Below are 17602 nucleotides of genomic sequence, written 5' to 3' on the forward strand. Positions count from 1 at the left end.
GATCATTATCAGAACGCAACAACAAAACACCACGTCGAACAAAAAGTCTCTCCTTGTGAGCAAAAAATCGGTGAACCAACGGATCCTCGATCCGAGACTTTGACAAAGGCCATTGCGTAGCAACAAAACGCAAAACAGTAGCAAGGACAGGGTCAGCAGCTGTGGCTGTAGCTACAGGACGAAAATCAATCGGAAACGATTCGACCACTTCATCGGTTTCCGAATCAATAAACATGCAAGCAAGTTCGGAAGAATCGAATGCTTTATGCTCAGCAACAGGCAAACGGGACAACGCATCGGCGTTTCCGTGCTTAGCAGTGGACCGATACAAGATATCGTAGCGGTACTGCGAGAGGAAAATAGACCAGCGAATGAATTTCTGCGCTGTACGTGGAGGTACAGGCTTGTTCGGATGAAAAAGCGATGTCAAAGGTTTGTGGTCTGTGATGATGGTAAAATGACGACCATACAAGAAATCATGGAACTTAGTAACACCAAACACGAGAGCCAAAGCTTCTTTCTCTATCTGTGAATAATTTCTTTGCGCAGACGAGAGCAATTTGGACGCAAAGGCAATAGGGCGATCATGGGAGCCAACTTTGTGCGCAAGCACAGCACCGATCCCGAAATCCGATGCATCTACCATCAACAAAAGGGGTTTCTGGGGATCGAATGGCGGAAGGCACGTATTGGAAAGCAACGCCGATTTCAACTGGCGAAAGGCGCGTTCGCATTCCGTCGTCCAGAAAAACGGAACACCTGTACGGCGTAAGCGATGAAGCGGAGCTGAAAGAGAAGAGGCATTGCGCACATTCAAAGGCACAGTCCCTAGTAAGTCCTTGCAATGTTGCTACCCACTCCCTATTAGTTTGACCGGCCGTACGTTTTGTACGAAAAAACGTATACCGTTTTGCAACCACATTAACTGTTTCTTTGAAATAGACATCTAATGCAGACAAAATTTCCTCGTAGGACAGAGTTGCTACGTCTCGTCGGGGAAACAATTTCACTATCACACGGTAGGTGGACACACCGACACAAGAAAGCAGAAACGGCTGCCGCTCATTACCTTGAATTCTGTAGGCAGCGAGGTGGAAGGCAAACTGGCGGGACCACTCTTGCCAGGTCTCTTGGTTCGGGTCGTAGTGCCTAAAAGGCGGTGCAACGGCAGGTTGTGGCTGCGGTAGCGGTGAAGCGGCGGCGGCCGCATCGGTGTGCAGCGCACGTTGACCCTGGACGAGCTGTCCAAGGGCATCCAATAACGCCTGCGTCTGCTGATTCTGCAAGCGATAAAATTCGGACAGTACATCTGGCGAAGCCATGACACAAATAAATTAGGGCAAAGCAAAACACAAGATCCTTTGTAGACTCGTCGCCAATGAAGTGGACTGACAAGGCAGCCAGTCCACAGTGACGGGTAGCCGATAGAAAGGCACGCGTACACACTCACGCCGACGGGCGTCAATTCTGGAACAGGATAACTGTTGAATGGTAGCAGAAAAGTACGTAGCTGCTTTATACTTAACTTTATTATTTGATGACTACAGCATTCTTCTTGAGACATTTATACTATAACTCTCAAAGTAGGTAAGGCTAATGGCGCCTTGCTAGGTCGTAGCCATGGACTTAGCAGAAGGCTATTCTAACTGGCTCTCGGCAAATGAGAGGAAGGCTTCGTCCGTATGGTCGCTAGCAATCTCCTCGTACAACTGGGGCGAGTGCTATATCGTCTCTCCAGACCTGCCTTGTGGTGGCGCTAGGTCTGCGATCACACAGTGGCGACACGCGGGTCCGACATGTACTAAATGGACCGCGGCCGATTTAAGCTACCACCTAGCAAGTATGGTGTCTGGCGGTGACACCACAGTATTCATTGGGTACTTTCTTTCCTTGGGCTATTGATTTTTGGATGTGGTAGTTTTCTTCTATAGTTAATTTTTGGTATAGGCTGCTGCTAGTTTTTAGGATGTGAAGGTCAGTTTCAATGTTTGTTGGGTGGTTGTTGTGTGCTACCAGGTGGTCTGCAAATGTTGCGTGTGTGCTATTGCTTCTCAGCATTGCTGAGGTGTTCATTATATCTGGTTCTGAAGGTCCTGCATGTTTGGCCCACATATACAGATTGACAGCAGTTGCAAGTAGGTTGGTAGAAGCCAGACTGGCTGTATTTGTCAGTGTTGGTGGTATTTCTTCCGAGTCTGCTCTGTATTGTGTTGTTGGTTCTGTATGCTCTGTTGAGTCCTTGTTTCTTTAGTATATTACCCACCCTGTGTATGATTTTGTTGCTGTAAGTCATTATGTGACATTTGTTGCTTACTGTCTGCTGATTTGTTGTGTGATGAGTTGTGTTTGTATGTGTGTGTGTTTCATGGTTATGTGCTATTTGTTTTTGTGATTTATTTTGTCTACTCTCATTGTGTCATATCCATTCTCCTGTGCAATTTGTTTTATTGTGTTCAGTTCTTGTGTGTAGTCATGCTTATTCATAGGTATTTTGTTCAGCTTGTGAAGTAAATATCTGAAGCTGGCTTCTTTGTGGGTTATGGGGTGATTGGATTGGTTGTGAATAATGGTGCTGGTGAGTGTGGGTTTTCTGTAGATTGTGAATTCATGTTTGTTGTTTCTCTTGTGTATAGTGAGATCCAAGAAATTAAGTTTTTCATCTGTTTGTGTTTCTATGGTGAATTGTATTTGTGGGTGGATGGAGTTATCTTATCATGAAGTTCTTTTATGCGGCACAGTAGTTCATCTATTAAGCAAATTATGTCATCTACATATCTGTACCAATATATTATTTTGTACTGTTTTGGTATTACTATTTTGCCAAAGATTTGTTTTTCTATCTGGTTGAGGAAAATGTCAGCTAGGAGGCCACTGATTGGGGATCCCATGGGTAGTCCATCTTGTTGAGAGTAAAATCTGTTGTTGAATGTGAAGTAGTTCTGTTCTGTGATGAGCCTGAATATGGCTAATATTTCTTGTATGGTTGTTGTGGGTATGTTTCCTTGCAGTTGGAGGTTTCTTTCTATTATGTTGATGGTTTCTTCTGTTGGGATGTGTGTGTACATTGAAATTATATCAAATGAAACCAATGTTGCTGTGTTTGGTATGTTTTCATTTTTTATTTTTTCTATTCAGTCACTTGAGTTCTTTAGACTTCTGTTGTCAGTGTATTTGTATATTGTCTGTAGCAGAGTGTGTGTGTGTGTTTGGCTAGGTGGAATGTTGGTGCTTTGGTGAAGTTAATTACTCGTCGTATGGGTATTCCGGGTTTGTGAACTTTAGGCAATGATTTTAGGGTGGGGGGCCTTGGGATTTTTCTGTATCATTTTTTTAATCTGTGGTTCTGTGAAAATTGTTTCTGTGTTTCTTAGGGTTTTCTGTAACTTACTTTGGTATTGGATTGTTGGGTCACTTGTTAATTCTGTGATGTTGTTGCTTTGGATGAATTCTAACGTTTTGTGAATGTTTTCCTGTTTGTTTATGACTACTATTGAATTACCTTTGTCAGATTTTGTGATGATGGCATTTTCTTGTGTTAATTTATTCTGTAGTTTTCTGTAGGTTTTTTCTTCACGAGTCCTAGTGTTTTCTTTTATGGTGGTTTTGTTCTCTTTGATTATATTTCTTATTTCCTCAGCAACTAGTTCTCTTGTTAGGTTTGCATTAAATTAAGGTGTGTTTAGTTTTTCTTGTTGCTTTATGATGTTTTCAGTTTCTGTTACGATATTTTCTACTGTCATATGTGACACCATTGTGTTAATGTTATGTTTGTGACCCTTTTCAAGTAGGCTGCTTTCTTGTTCAGATAATTTTATGTCTGTTAGATTAATCACTCTTTTGTGAAAGGTGTGTTTGTTGTATTGGTGGTGGGACTGGTGGGTGTTTGTGTAATTTAACATTTTTGTGAGTTTCTTTTGTTGGATTGTCTGTTTTCTGCCTATTGTGGTCTCAGTGTATGTTCTAACCCTGTATATTAGTTCATCAAAAAATGGTGTGTATGTTATGTGATTAGCTAATTCTAAATGTAATCTATATAATTCAATATTCAGAGTCTCTTTTTTGGAATACAAAGACCAGATTTCTTGCTTTATCCACATGATTTCTGCCTTACGTTTTGTCTGCTGTGCTGCTGGTGACATGTTCTTTACAGTTATTGTTACATAGTTAGGTACAATTTTATAAGCCAAACATAGTTTATTGAACTTAATGTTGAGTATGGTTTTATGAAGTCTGATGGTTGTGTTCTGATATTTGTTGAAGAGCTGCGATGGAAATACCTGGCTTGGGGTAGAAATAATCATCTTGTAGTGCAGTTCTTGTTGTCTCCGTGCTTGCTAAGGAAATGGGATGAGAAGTTCCGCCTTATGCAAGACACCTTTTTTCTTGTGTTTCAGCCATACATGTTTCAGCACTTTTGTGCTATCGTCAGTGGGTTCTATTTTCATTTTTAACTGTAAATTTGTTTTTGGACTGTCACATATTAACTGATTAGCAAGTCTTTATGCACTGAAGAAACATACAACATTATTTGATCATTATGGCGTCGCGTGTAGAAGTGTGTATAAATAGTTCCACGGTAAACGGCTACATATCGAGTATAAATTGTATAAAGTGCAGTAACTACATCGCGAAAGGTATCAAGTTATGTGCAGTGTCGCAAAAATGGATTCATACAAAGTGTTTCGCGGGAACGGAAGAATGGGACGCAAAATGTGACTGTGGCATGGAATGCTGCGATCTAGTAACGGTAGCTTTGTCAAGATACGATAAAGATACGATAACTGCATAGAAGAAAGTGTTACTACATCGCTTCAACAAGACCTTGTGCTTGCAAATTGTTACGTAAATAAGTTAGAGGAACTGATAAAGCACCGAAATTATAACGATTTAAAAAACGAGTGTAATGAAAACATACCGGCAATTTTCGTTTCAAACAAAACTTCTGCTAGTAGTAAACGAAATTTTTCTGGCGGTATGACATCGTCAGTAAGTAGAGTGCAAAGAAAAACGGGTAATAAAGACACGACAGGACGAAATGTGAACTCAGAAAATAAGACAACTTAAAGTGAATCTAGATCATCTGTGTGTTCTAACGAGAGAAATGCTTCTCCAAAGTGTACTATAAAAACGACGGAACGAGGCACTTGGAGAACAACAAATATCAAGTCTGTGTATTAGGTGATAGTCATGCAAAGGGTGTGGCACAAATAATAAATGATCGGCAGTCGCAATTCAGAGTAACAGCCATTGTCAAACCTGGTGCTCCCCTTAATGAAATAGTAAATAATTGTGAAAACTTAGTTAAGACTGGAACATGCTGTGTGCTAATAGGTGGAGCAAATGACATATACAAAAATGAAAACCAACTAGCGACAAGGGCACTTCAAACAACTCTAAAAAAAAGCTGTCAGATCTAAATTTAAAGGTTCTCGTTGTAAGTGTGCCACATAGACATGATCTAATCGAGGAATCATGTGTAAACAAAGAAATAAAGTCAACAAATAATAAATTCAGGAAGATCTGCTGTGCTTTTAAGTGTGCAACTTTTGTGGATGCAAACAACTCAGTGAGAAATCATTTCACGAGGCATGGACAGCACAGGAACTATTATGGAAAAAAGATGATGGGTGAAAAGATACTAGAAGAAATAAGCCGCATAACAGTAGAAAAGTTCCCTAAAATCCCACTCCAAATGAGGACAGAAGCAGAAGAAATGAAAACCTTAACAAGAGCAACATTTGCTGAAGCACTAAAAACATCATCATCTGCTATTGTAAATATTAAAATATCATCAGCTGCCACAGCTAGTATAAACAATCAATCAGCATCATCCACTTCAAGTAGGAAAAGCAATAGAAACAAGAAACCTGTGGTACAACAGGATTTTTGTTATCCAGCCATAATAAAAACTCCAAGATAACAGTGTTAAACGAAAGGAGAAATACCACCAGTACTCACTCCCCTGTTCTAAAGATTATGACTCTAAATGTGCAGCACCTCAAGAACAAGTATTGTGAACTTGAAATAGCAGTGAGTAACACCCAACCTGATGTCTTGTGTATTACAGAACATTGGTGTAAGGACCAAGAAATTAGTAGTATTCATATTAATCCATTTAAATTGGCAAATAATTATAGTAGGAAAATTGCAAAAGGTGGTGGAGTCGGTATTTACCTTAGACAAGAGTTAGAATTTAAAAAGAGATGTGAAGCAGAGAACTTAAGTATTGAAAAGTTTTTTGAATTAGGTGCTGTCCAGCTATATGGCCTGATGAAAAAAGTCATAGTCATAACAGTGTATAAGTCACCATGTGGAAACATAGAAGTCTTTTTTGATAAATTAAAATTGTTGCTAAATACTATTAACAAAAAAGAAACTGTGATTATTCTTTATGGTGATTTCAATATTAATCTTCTAGTTGAAAGTCAACAAAAAGGCAATTTTTGGACATATTAAAGAGTTTCAACATGTCACCACACAAGGTCAAAGGAAGATAAAGGTATAAATAATATTTACAAAAGAAACTTCTCTGTGGACAGCTGTCATCAGTTCATAAGTATCTTAGAAAATGAAAATTGGTTAGATGTTATGAAACAGTCAAGTACAGATGAGGCATATAGTGTATTTGCATCGATTTATATGATGAACTTTGAGATGTGTTTTACAAAGAAACTGACCAGAATCAAGTCTACTGGATACATAAAGTCAAGTTCTTGGATAACTCTTGGAATTAAGAAATCATGTGAAAACATGAAAAAACTGAATTCAGAGTTGAGGGAGTGTACAAATATTGATTTTATAGAATATGTAAAGAGGTATAGGAAAATATACCGCAGAGTAATTGCAAATGCAAAGTTATTAAGTAATAATATGGAAATAAAACAGTCCACAAATAAAACTAAAATAGCATGGGAAATTGTGAGAAAAGAAACCAGGGTACCTACCAAAGACAAGGAAATTATTCTAAAAGATGAGGAGAATAAAATGGTAGATAAATATGCGATGCCTAATTATATGAATAATTACTTTTTAAATGTACCCCAGACATTAAGCAGGAATCTTAGGGAGCAGATTAAAATGGAAGCACCCAAGGCAGCCAGCAGTATGATGGCAGTTCCAACAAACGAAAAGGAAGTTTTAAAAGTGATTAACAGTCTGAAGTCTAAGATGTCAGCTGGAGTAGATGAGGTGCCAATAATATTAGTAAAGAAAACAGCTAATCAGATAGCGAAACCATTGGCGCACATAGCAAACTTGTCAATGGCTGAGGGTGTGTTTCCACAAAAACTGAAAATTTCTAAAGTCATTTCCCTGTTGGAAAAGAGTAATAAACTTAAAATAGAGAACTACAGACCTGTCTCACTCCTCCCAACTTTCTCTAAAGTTTTAGAGATACTAATGAAATATAGTGTCACACATTATCTTAATATGCACGATCTGATAAACAGTAATCAGCATGGATTTCAAGCTGGGAGAAGTACCGAAACAGCTGTACTAGAATACACAAAAGAAATAATCACTAAATTGGAAGAGGGAAATAGTGTAGTTAGGATAAATCTAGATTTGTCAGAAGCCTTTGACACTGTTGACCACAGCATACTTTTGAAAAAGCTTGAAGCTACAGGTATCAGAGGACCGGTAAAAAAGTGGTTTGAGTCTTATCTGGAAAAGAGGATGCAGGTAGTCGAAATTACAGCACCAAATATTAATCAAAATATTAAACTAAGATCAGATCCAAGGGAGGTCACAGTAGGAGTACCCCAAGGAAGTGTATTAGGCCCCTTGCTGTTCCTCATTTACATTAATGATATTCAGGTGTCAGAGAGAAAAGCTAGAATCATGTTATTTGCTGATGATACCAGTTTAATAGTTAGTGATATGAAGCAGTCATTGCACAGTACTGTGGACCATGTCCTAGAAGATATACAAAAATGGTTTAGTGCTAACAAGCTAACACTGAATTCAAAAAAACTAATTATGTGCAATATGGAAAAATAAGTGAACAGGACGACCTAAATCCCACCATGGAAGGCAAACAACTTGAAAGAGTACAGTGTGCAAAATTCCTGGGTATGCACATTGATGAGAAGATTAATTTGAAGGACCATGTGGTGAACTTAGCCTAAAACTAAATTCAGCATGTTTTGTGCTTAGAATAATTTCAAGAGTTTGTAGTAATGACTGTACCAGATTGGTATATTTTGGCTATTTTCAGTCCATTGCATCCTATGGGATAGTATTCTGGGGAAAAACAAATTGTCGTCTAAATGAGATTTTCAAATTGCAAAAACGTGCTATTCCGATAATGACCCACAGCCCACCTCAAACACATTGTAGGCCCCTTTTTAAAGCATTGAAAATTTTAACAATTCCATCATTATACATTCGGAAATGTCTGTTGGTGATGAAAAGAAATCAGGACAAAATGAAAACCAATACAGACTTCCATAATTACGATACACGGCAATGTAAAGATCTCCACATACAAGCTGTAACAAGGACCCAAAGCCAGAAACATGTATGTAATCAAGGTATCAAACTTTTTAATGCACTACCAAAACATATCAAAGAGCTGGAAAATGAGGATAAATTTAAAACTGTTCTAAAGATCCACATGCTTGACAAATGCTATTACGGCATAAGTGAATATCTCTGTGCAACTGTATAAAATACATGTTTAAGTTAATGTGACAAATGAAATTACATCAGTGCATAATAAATTATGTTATAAAAACACTTATTAGTTGTATATTGTAGTAAACATAAGATAGATTAATATGAATTCAGCACAGATACAAATTTTGTAAAGATATTATATAGTTGTTAAAATGTACCCTGACAAATCCTATATCACAAATGTGATCATTGGGATGATAATAAATAAATAAATAAATAATATTTGCGTCATTTACAACATTATGTAAAAGTTGCATTTATAACTTAATTGGCGATAAGTAACATACCTTACATTATGTTATTGTCCTCTTGTTTTGGCAGCTGTTATGCTACACAATATACAACTTGTCATCTGCAAACAGCAAAACGTAATTTATTTTCTGTTTGTTATGCATATATGAACGGAAATAAGACTGTATCACGTTTTCTTTCTGTAACTTATAGTTTTGAAGTTGTGGTACGTATTCCTGTGTTGTTGCCGAAGTAAGTAGGCTTACTTCTTTGCCTGTGTTCGCGTGGCAATGCAGTTTTTCGATTACTCAAAACATAGGCGGAGTTTTCGCTGCCATTACGTGTTGCTGTGGCTGTGTGGCGTTCATTTGTTTCGTAGCGTGTTCTGCTGGGTGAGGCGCGCGAGTTTGAATTGTATTTGGTGTTTGTGGTGTGTGGTTTATGTAGGTTTGCGTGTGTGTGTTGAGTACAGATGAGTACTGGGGCAGAGAGAGAGAGAGAGAGAGAGAGAGAGAGAGAGAGAGAGACTGAAAGAAAGAGAGAAAGAAAGAAAGAAAGAAAGAAAGACAAGAGAGAGAGGATTTGTTTGTGTGTGTGTGTGTGTGTGTGTGTGTGTGTGTTTTGAGCAATCAAAAAACTGCAATGCCACGAGAACACAGGCAAAGAAGTAAGCCTATTTACTTCGCCAACAACACAGGAATACGTACCACAACTTCAAAACTGTAAGTTACAGAAAGAAAACGTGATGCAGTCTTATTTCCGTTCGTAAATGCATAACAAACAGAAAATAAATTACGTTTTGCTGTTTGCAGATGACAAGTTGTGTATTGTGTAGCATAACAGCTACCAAAACAAAAGAACCATAACATAATGTAAGGTATGTTACTTTTCGCCAATTAAGTTATAAATACAACTTTTAAATAATGTTGTAAACGACGCAAATGTTAATATGTTAACAACAAATTTACAGTTAAAAATAAAAATAGAACCCATTGACGATAGCACGAAAGGGCTGAAACATGTATGGGTGAAACAAAAGAAAAAAGGTGTCTTGCATAAGGCGGAACTTCTCATCCCATTTTCTTAGCAAGCACGGAGACAACAAGAAGAACTGCACCACAAGATGATGCACCAGTAATATTCCTCCAACAAATTCTTTTAATGTAAACAGCCAATATTTCGCATCCTTTACTTATGTGCATACATCACTGTACGTAGTTGGGGCTAGAGGTCTTTTGTATCCCCTGCAATATAGGTCCCTACTGCTTAATATGTAGAATAAATTGTGTGCTGTTGCCTCACAGCCCTGAAACTGGGACATTCCCAAATTTTTGTGACAGTATTCATTAGCATTGGCTACACTTCCACTAAATGTCTTTTCAGCAAGTTTAACCTTCATGGGTTCTTTGTGCCAATTAATACGGCTTCCTTTTAGTTCTGTCCCAAAATGCAATCCCTCTTGCGTCTGTAAGTTCCATACTTCCACAAAATAACTGCATTATATTCAGTCAATTTTATGAAAATTATCCCCTTTGTGGCAAGACAGTCTCTCATCAGTTGTGTGATGTGGCAAGCATCCAACGGAATATGTTCTTTTATATCTGTTGATAGATTTATGAATCTTGGTTTCACATCGTCTGCACTAAGTTCATCCCCCAAATAATGAGCCATCGCCAAGTTAACAGCGGTACATCAAATCTTAGGAAGAGCACGTTAATATCTGTGTGTTTCAGGAAATCAAGACAAGCCAGAACTAAATTGTTACTTTCACTACCACTAAAACCACATGAAAGAAAATACCCCACTGGAATTTTGCAGTAGTCTTTCAGTGCAACAACCACGAAGACCAAGCCATCTTTTACCTCGGATAAGTCATCACATATAACTTCAGCATCACAATCTGCATTTCCAACAAACCACTGACCATCAAATTCTGTGTGCTTCCTGATGGGCATTTAGTCCACCATGAGAGATACCACAACTTTATTTGTCCTTAGTTTTAATATGGCGTGATTTCAAGATAAGTGCAGTTTTTTCTTCTGCACTGAACTATAATTTACCATTTACTCCTTGGTGCCATTTTCGTTAGGATATGGTAACGTATTTTCAAAAATTTCTCTAACGTTGTCATAGGCTAGGCTTGAGAAAAGTTGAAAGTGAGTGCAAGTTTACATAGCTCTTAAGCGTAGTCCTTTCCATGTCCTCCTTTAAAGCTACTCAATAGATGGACAACTGGTGGAAACATACTACAAACAGAAAAGGAACAACTTGTGATAACAACTGAATAACAAATTTGCCTAAAATTAGATAAGTGGACAACTTATTAGTAGTAAAATGTGCATTTAGAGTAATTTTAGTAAGAGTATGGCAGGTGTATACTACTGCCCTTAAGCTCCAACACTTGTGTTTGAAAGATTAAATGTACAACATACAAAACAGTAAACATATCTTTGTAGCGTTATACAGGTAATAAGACAAAGCATTTACAAGTATTAATTTACCTCCGCCATGTCAGCTGTTTTAATTCTGACAGTAGTGACTGGAGCAGTATCGATTTGTTTGTTAAATGATGGCGTTTCTGTCTCTCTAAACGTAATTTTTTCTTCGTCACTTCCAGTCTACATGTCGCAAATTCCACAAAATTAGTCGGTTTATTTGGAGATAAAGTTACTGGTTCCTTTGTGTAATCCCCTATATACGATTTTATGAAAGTTGTTAGCCATTTTAGTTAATGTAGATCTGTGACAGGACCAAAAAGAAGCAATATGATGACAAAATTTCCTGCAATGATTTTAAACACAAATTTAACATTTTACTGCTAGCAACTACAGCTATACAACGTATTACACAATCAGCTAATTATGTTATCATGAAACAGTTTCCGCATTATGCTAACCGACTATTTCTGTGTACAGTATATCTTGCTCCTTTTGAACCACACTTACATTAGAGAATTTCTGCGTGGGAAAACTCCAGCTGCAATAATACTAAAAGAATTTTTTCATTGCAGAGAAAGGAAACTAAGACCATCTTCAATAAAAAACTAAGTCTTACAGAACTGCCTACCATAATCTAAAAATTTTAATGTTACTATCCATTTACATGTACAGAACAATTTCGTAAATCGTTGCCAGTGTATTACCAGGAAAACGACCATGTGTTCATTCACAGGACAACAAATAAAGGCCAACTTAGAAGCATGCCACACAAAGTGTGAACTACTGAGAAAGCCCCTTGGTACTCGGTTGTAAAACTTAACTTCCTAAGAGTATACAGGGCAGTATAATTAAAAAGGTATTCCGGAAAGAGCTAAAGGATTTTTAATGGAAACAAATTTTATGCATCACATAGTCTAGGATGTATGATCTGTCGTTAAGGAATATACGAATAGCTTTAAGACCTAAATACTAATCGAGAGAAACATCTATGCAGCCTATTACCATTATCACCAATTTTATGTTCTATATTATAATATGTAGACTATGTATTTCAGGTATTAGATTAAACTGACTTGTCCTATATTACAAGTACACACACTGTAGATAATGTAATGATATGGAAACAAAGATAAATAAATAAATGAAACATTTTGATCTGAGTAACCTTCCAATTTTCTGCTAACAACAAATTTTGCTCAACTATACTATTCGGCTTTTTATACAAACTAAACCAATCTTGAGCTAAATGCAGTTTCAGATGGAATCAAATTATAAGTGTAAGTCAGTCAGACTTGTGCACAACAACGTTCGTTGCAATCGTTTCGATGAAAGTACAAACAAAATGCAACTTATATAATATTTTCCGAATTAGACGACGCTTCTTGTACATTTCTCCGAGTTGGTGATTTCCTCTTTTTTCGTTGAGGTGCTAAGTGCCTAGGAAGATCAAAAATTATATGTATGAATACAGCAACTGAAACATGTTAAATATAGTTATCAACTGTTTAGGAAAGCTGATCCAGTTTCTGTAGAGACCTTTGTAAACCTTATCAAGGAACAAGAGTGGCAAGATGTTTATAGTGCTGATACAGTAGACGATAAATATAATGCTTTCCTCAAGACTTTTCTCGTGCTCTTTGAAAGTTGCTTTCCATTAGAACGTTCAAAACAGTTTACTAGCACAAACAGGCAGCCTGGGTGGCCGACTAAAGGGATAAGAATATCTTGTAGAACAAAGTGGCAATTATATCAAAACGTTAGAAACAGTCATAATCTAAATGCAGCAGCCCATTACAAACAATATTGTAAGGTGCTTAAAAAAGTTATTAGGAAGGCAAAAAGTATGTGGTATGCAGATAGAATAGCTAAGTCTCATGATAAAATTAAAACCATATGGTCAGTCGTAAAGGAAGTGACTGGTCTGCAGAGACAGGTCGAGGATATAGAATCATTGCGTAGTGGGAATGTACGTGTTACTGATAAGTTGCATATATGTACAGTATTTAATAATCACTTTCTGAATATAGCAGGTGAACTAAACAGAAACCTGGTCCCAACAGGGAATCATATAGCGCTCATAGAAAAAAGTGTTCCGAGACTGCTACCTGAAATGCTCCTCCATGATACTGACAAGAGGGAGATTGAGTTAATAATTAAATCGCTAAAGACCAAGAACTCTCATGGATATGACGGGGTATCTAGCAGAATACTGAATTATTGTTCTATGTATGTTAGCCCAGTACTTAGCCATATCTGTAACTTTTCCTTTAGAAGTGGTCGGTTTCCTGACCGATTAAAATACACAGTAGTGAAGCCACTTCATAAAAAGGGAGACAGGGATAATGTTGACAATTATAGACGTATTTCTATGCCATCGGTATTTGCTAAAGTTATCGAGAGGGTTGTATATACAAGGTTACTGGAGCATTTAAATTCACATAATTTGCTGTCAAATGTACAGTTTGGTTTTAGAAATGGCTTAACAACTGAAAATGCTATATTATCCTTTCTCTGTGAGGTTTGCGACGGATTAAATAAAAGGCTGCGAACGTAATGTGGTTTCTTTGATTTAACGAAGGCTTTTGACCATGTTGACCACAAAATATGACTGCAGAAGTTGGACCATTATGGAGTAAGGGGAGTAGCTTACAACTGGTTCGCCTCTTACTTTAAGAACAGAAAGCAGAAGGTAATTCTCCGCAATATCGAGAGTGGTAGTGATGTACAGTCCCAATGGGGCACTGTTAAGTGGGGCGTTCCCCAAGGGTCGGTGTTGGGGCCACTGCTGTTTCTTATTTATGTAAATGATATGCCTTCTAGTATTACAGGTGATTCAAAAATATTTCTGTTTGCTGATGACACCAGCTTGGTAGTGAAGGATCTTGTGTGTAATATTGAAACAGTATCAAATAATGCAGTTCATGAATTAAGTTTGTGGCTTGTGGAAAATAATTTGATGCTAAATCACAGTAAGACTCAGTTTTTAGAGTTTCTAACTCACAATTCAATAAGAACCGATATTTTGATCCGACAGAATGGGCATATTATAAGCGAGACGGATCAGTTCAAGTTCCTAGGCGTTCGGATAGATAGTAAAGTGTTGTGGAAAGCCCATGTTCAGGATCTTGTTCAGAAACTAAATGCTGCTTTATTTACCATTAGAACAGTTTTTGAAATAAGTGACAGTTCAACACGAAATGTAGTCTACTTCGCATATTTTCATACGATTACGTCATATGGTATTATTTGTTGGGGTAATTCTTGTGATTCAAAAAGGATATTTTTGGCTCAAAAACGGGCTGTTCGAGCTATGTGTGGTGTAAGTTCGAGAACCTCTTCTCGACCCCTCTTCAATAGTCTGGGAATTCTGACATTGCCCTCACAGTATATATTTTCTTTAATGTCGTTTGTTGCTAGCAATATTAGCTTATTCCCAAGGGTTAGCAACTTTCACTCAGTTAATACTAGGCAGAAGTCAAATCTGCATGTGGAATGCACTTCCTTGACTCTTGTGCAGAAAGGAGTGCAGTATTCTGCTGCATCCATTTTCAATAAGCTACCACAAGAACTCAAAAATCTTAGCAATAGACCAAACACTTTTAAGTCTAAAGTGAAGAGATTCCTCATGTTCACTCCTTCTATTCTGTAGAGGAGCTCCTGGAAGAGCTGAAAAATTAAGCAAATTCCAGTGTTATATTTTTGATTTTATTTATTTAAACTTACGAATTGTCGCCTGAAAATGTTTCTTATATTTCATTTTATCTGTTTCCACTATCGTGTTATAATTTCATGTATTGACTCGTTACATGACCGTGGATACCTCTCCTTAATGTGGTCCCACGGAACAATAAATAAATAAAATAAATAAAACAGAAGTACGTATCAGCCAATTTCCGTTCACTTATTTTTAGAATAATTTTTGTTTTTGTAGAGCCTTAGCCCTTCCATTCCTATGATAATGCGAGTCAATCAACATATTCTAAACATAATTTGCCTGCGAACAGAGCTGGTAGTCTGTGAGGGTCTTCGATTTTATTTCGATGCACTGAATCTTTCAGGACATTGACCTTTACCTCAATTTTCAAATTGTATAAAAGACAGTTTGACTCAAAAGACACTTTTTAGCTCTGACGGTTGGCTTATGAAAGGAGAAGCGTCAGATGAGTTGGACAATTACTTAACAGTTAGCAGCAGGAAGACGGAAATGACCGTTGGTGGCTGTTTTGACAGTTGCAGCTGTACATAACTTCAGGTAGCAATGTATTTTCATTTTTGAGTAATAGAATGACTGCACATCAATGGGGGCAGTATTGAAGTGCGTGTGGTATATATTATTTTTGGTGGATTCTGTTAATAAACAAGCATTACGTAATGTGTTTATTTGTTATCCAAACATTAAGGCCAGGTTCTGATTCAAAATGGGCGAGAACTTGATTTTTATTGAATTTTTTGAAAGGTATATATGTCTTCAATGTTTGGACGAAACAGTTTTTTTAATCCGTGCGTATCGAAAGTTTCTACAGTCCATTGTTCGGAGCAGTGTCACTGCCGCCTTGGAACGCTCTCAGCTAGAGGCGCGCGGCCCCGCAAGAAAACTTGTCGAGTCAAGACGCACTTTCACAAAATACTTTGTTTTACAGTACGCATGCAAACATATTTGCCAAAAAAGCTGACGAACAACTTGTGCAGACTGCCGAACGCAGCATCTCCAACTCAGCCTAATCGGCTTTTCTCGCCAAGAAGACCGAGGGAATTGCTCTCCAGGAACAATTACAGTTAGAGGAAGGGTTGACATACTGTCCTGGAGTTGAAGACTAAACGCAAAGGGTTGACATAGCATTGTGGAATTTCAGACTAAATGCAAGTTACGAAAACATCTTTTTTGGTCAAGTTATGGCCAAAATTGATCAAAACAAAACTTTTAGTCCGCCGTATTGATAGACCATTTTGAATTTTGAAAATCTAACGTGACATTTGTGTTCAGCGACATCCAAAATATATAATAACATGTATTTTTTATGCCAACGAAATTGATAATACACATAAAAGTTTTCTCTGAACTTTAAACAGACTTATTTCTCGAAAAACGATGCTTCACATTGCGCGCAGCATACAATAAAAACGAGTCAACCTATTAACTTATATATTTGACCCCCGAAAAGCTTGGAAATCTATACTGATAATATATGAAATTTGTTGATGTTAACGGACTGATGCTATACATTTTTGATTTAAGGTAACTCCTGAGTGGTTACACTGCACGACGTCTGCGTACTTCAAACTCGCAGTGCCTTGATCATACAACAATTACGGGGGCCATTTTATTTTCTCTTGTTGTGAAAATCTAAAATAAAGTTAAAAGTATGATCAATCATAATCCCCAAACAGATCCTCTGTATGTCTTTTCGCTGTCTCAAAAAATGTTTCCAATTTTTTGTAGTTTTAGCTCGTTTGAATGAGAACCTGGCCTTAGTATCACGTCTGGCATCACACGGAGCCATGGATATGCAACCCCGGACAAAATAATAACAACCAACTATATCCGCTAGCATTGTGGATTTGAGTATGTGCTAAAGGGGATGCGATTATATGTCAGAGTGTAGGCACAGGTAGGTCCCAAGATGACGCTCAGAAGCGTAATCGCCATTGATATGTGCAGCTGTGAGACGCATTGTTGACTGGAAAACAAGAAAAACAGTTCGGTAAATTGCTAGTCAACTAAATACGATGCATGCAAGATACGAGAGAAACTTTCTGTTATTCCGGAGTAGCGGATAATAAATGGAGCCAGAGTGCAGCTGTTGTGTTTAGTAATAAACCTGTTACTGAATGTGGTAACATCTGATAAGGTACCGGGAACGTGCATCCCATGTTAGATAAAACGAACGAGGCAGCACCAACCTTTTGCTAAGGCCTTTTCCTTCTCCGTAGCTACACCTCGGAGAATTCACCAGGTGAACGCCGGAATAGCCCTTGCTGCGAGTGGCCTGCAGTGTCAACCTGCTGCTATTTCCCGTGACATCTGAGCAACGCCCTCATTTCAGCAGACATGCGCGCCGTGCGTGGTGTGGTGTGGTGTGGTGTGCGGAAACTGATGCAGCTCGCTGATACATCCTTAATTAGCAGAACGCCGACCGCGCCCCGTCATAAATGTCCCAACAGGAGAACTCAGTTGGTATTTCCCGGATGGTATCAAACAGTCGCGGATTCACAGAACCACTGAGCTCTGTTCCTTTACAGCAGTCTGTCACTGTGAA

At 37.9% G+C, this 17602-nt stretch overlaps 1 protein-coding gene across 1 annotated transcript in view; it reads right to left on the reverse strand.

Annotated features, from left to right (window-relative positions):
* LOC126456751 (small conductance calcium-activated potassium channel protein 3-like) overlaps positions 1-17292 on the reverse strand; it is an 18988-nt gene extending 1696 nt beyond the window's left edge. Inside the window, exon 1 of the mRNA XM_050092497.1 lies at positions 17247-17292. The gene's annotated coding sequence lies outside the window, so the exon portion shown is untranslated. The remainder of the gene's footprint in view (positions 1-17246) is intronic.
* Between the last annotated feature and the right edge of the window lie 310 nt (positions 17293-17602).

Source organism: Schistocerca serialis, chromosome 2, assembly GCF_023864345.2.
Source record: "Schistocerca serialis cubense isolate TAMUIC-IGC-003099 chromosome 2, iqSchSeri2.2, whole genome shotgun sequence".
Lineage (NCBI taxonomy): Eukaryota > Metazoa > Arthropoda > Insecta > Orthoptera > Acrididae > Schistocerca > Schistocerca serialis.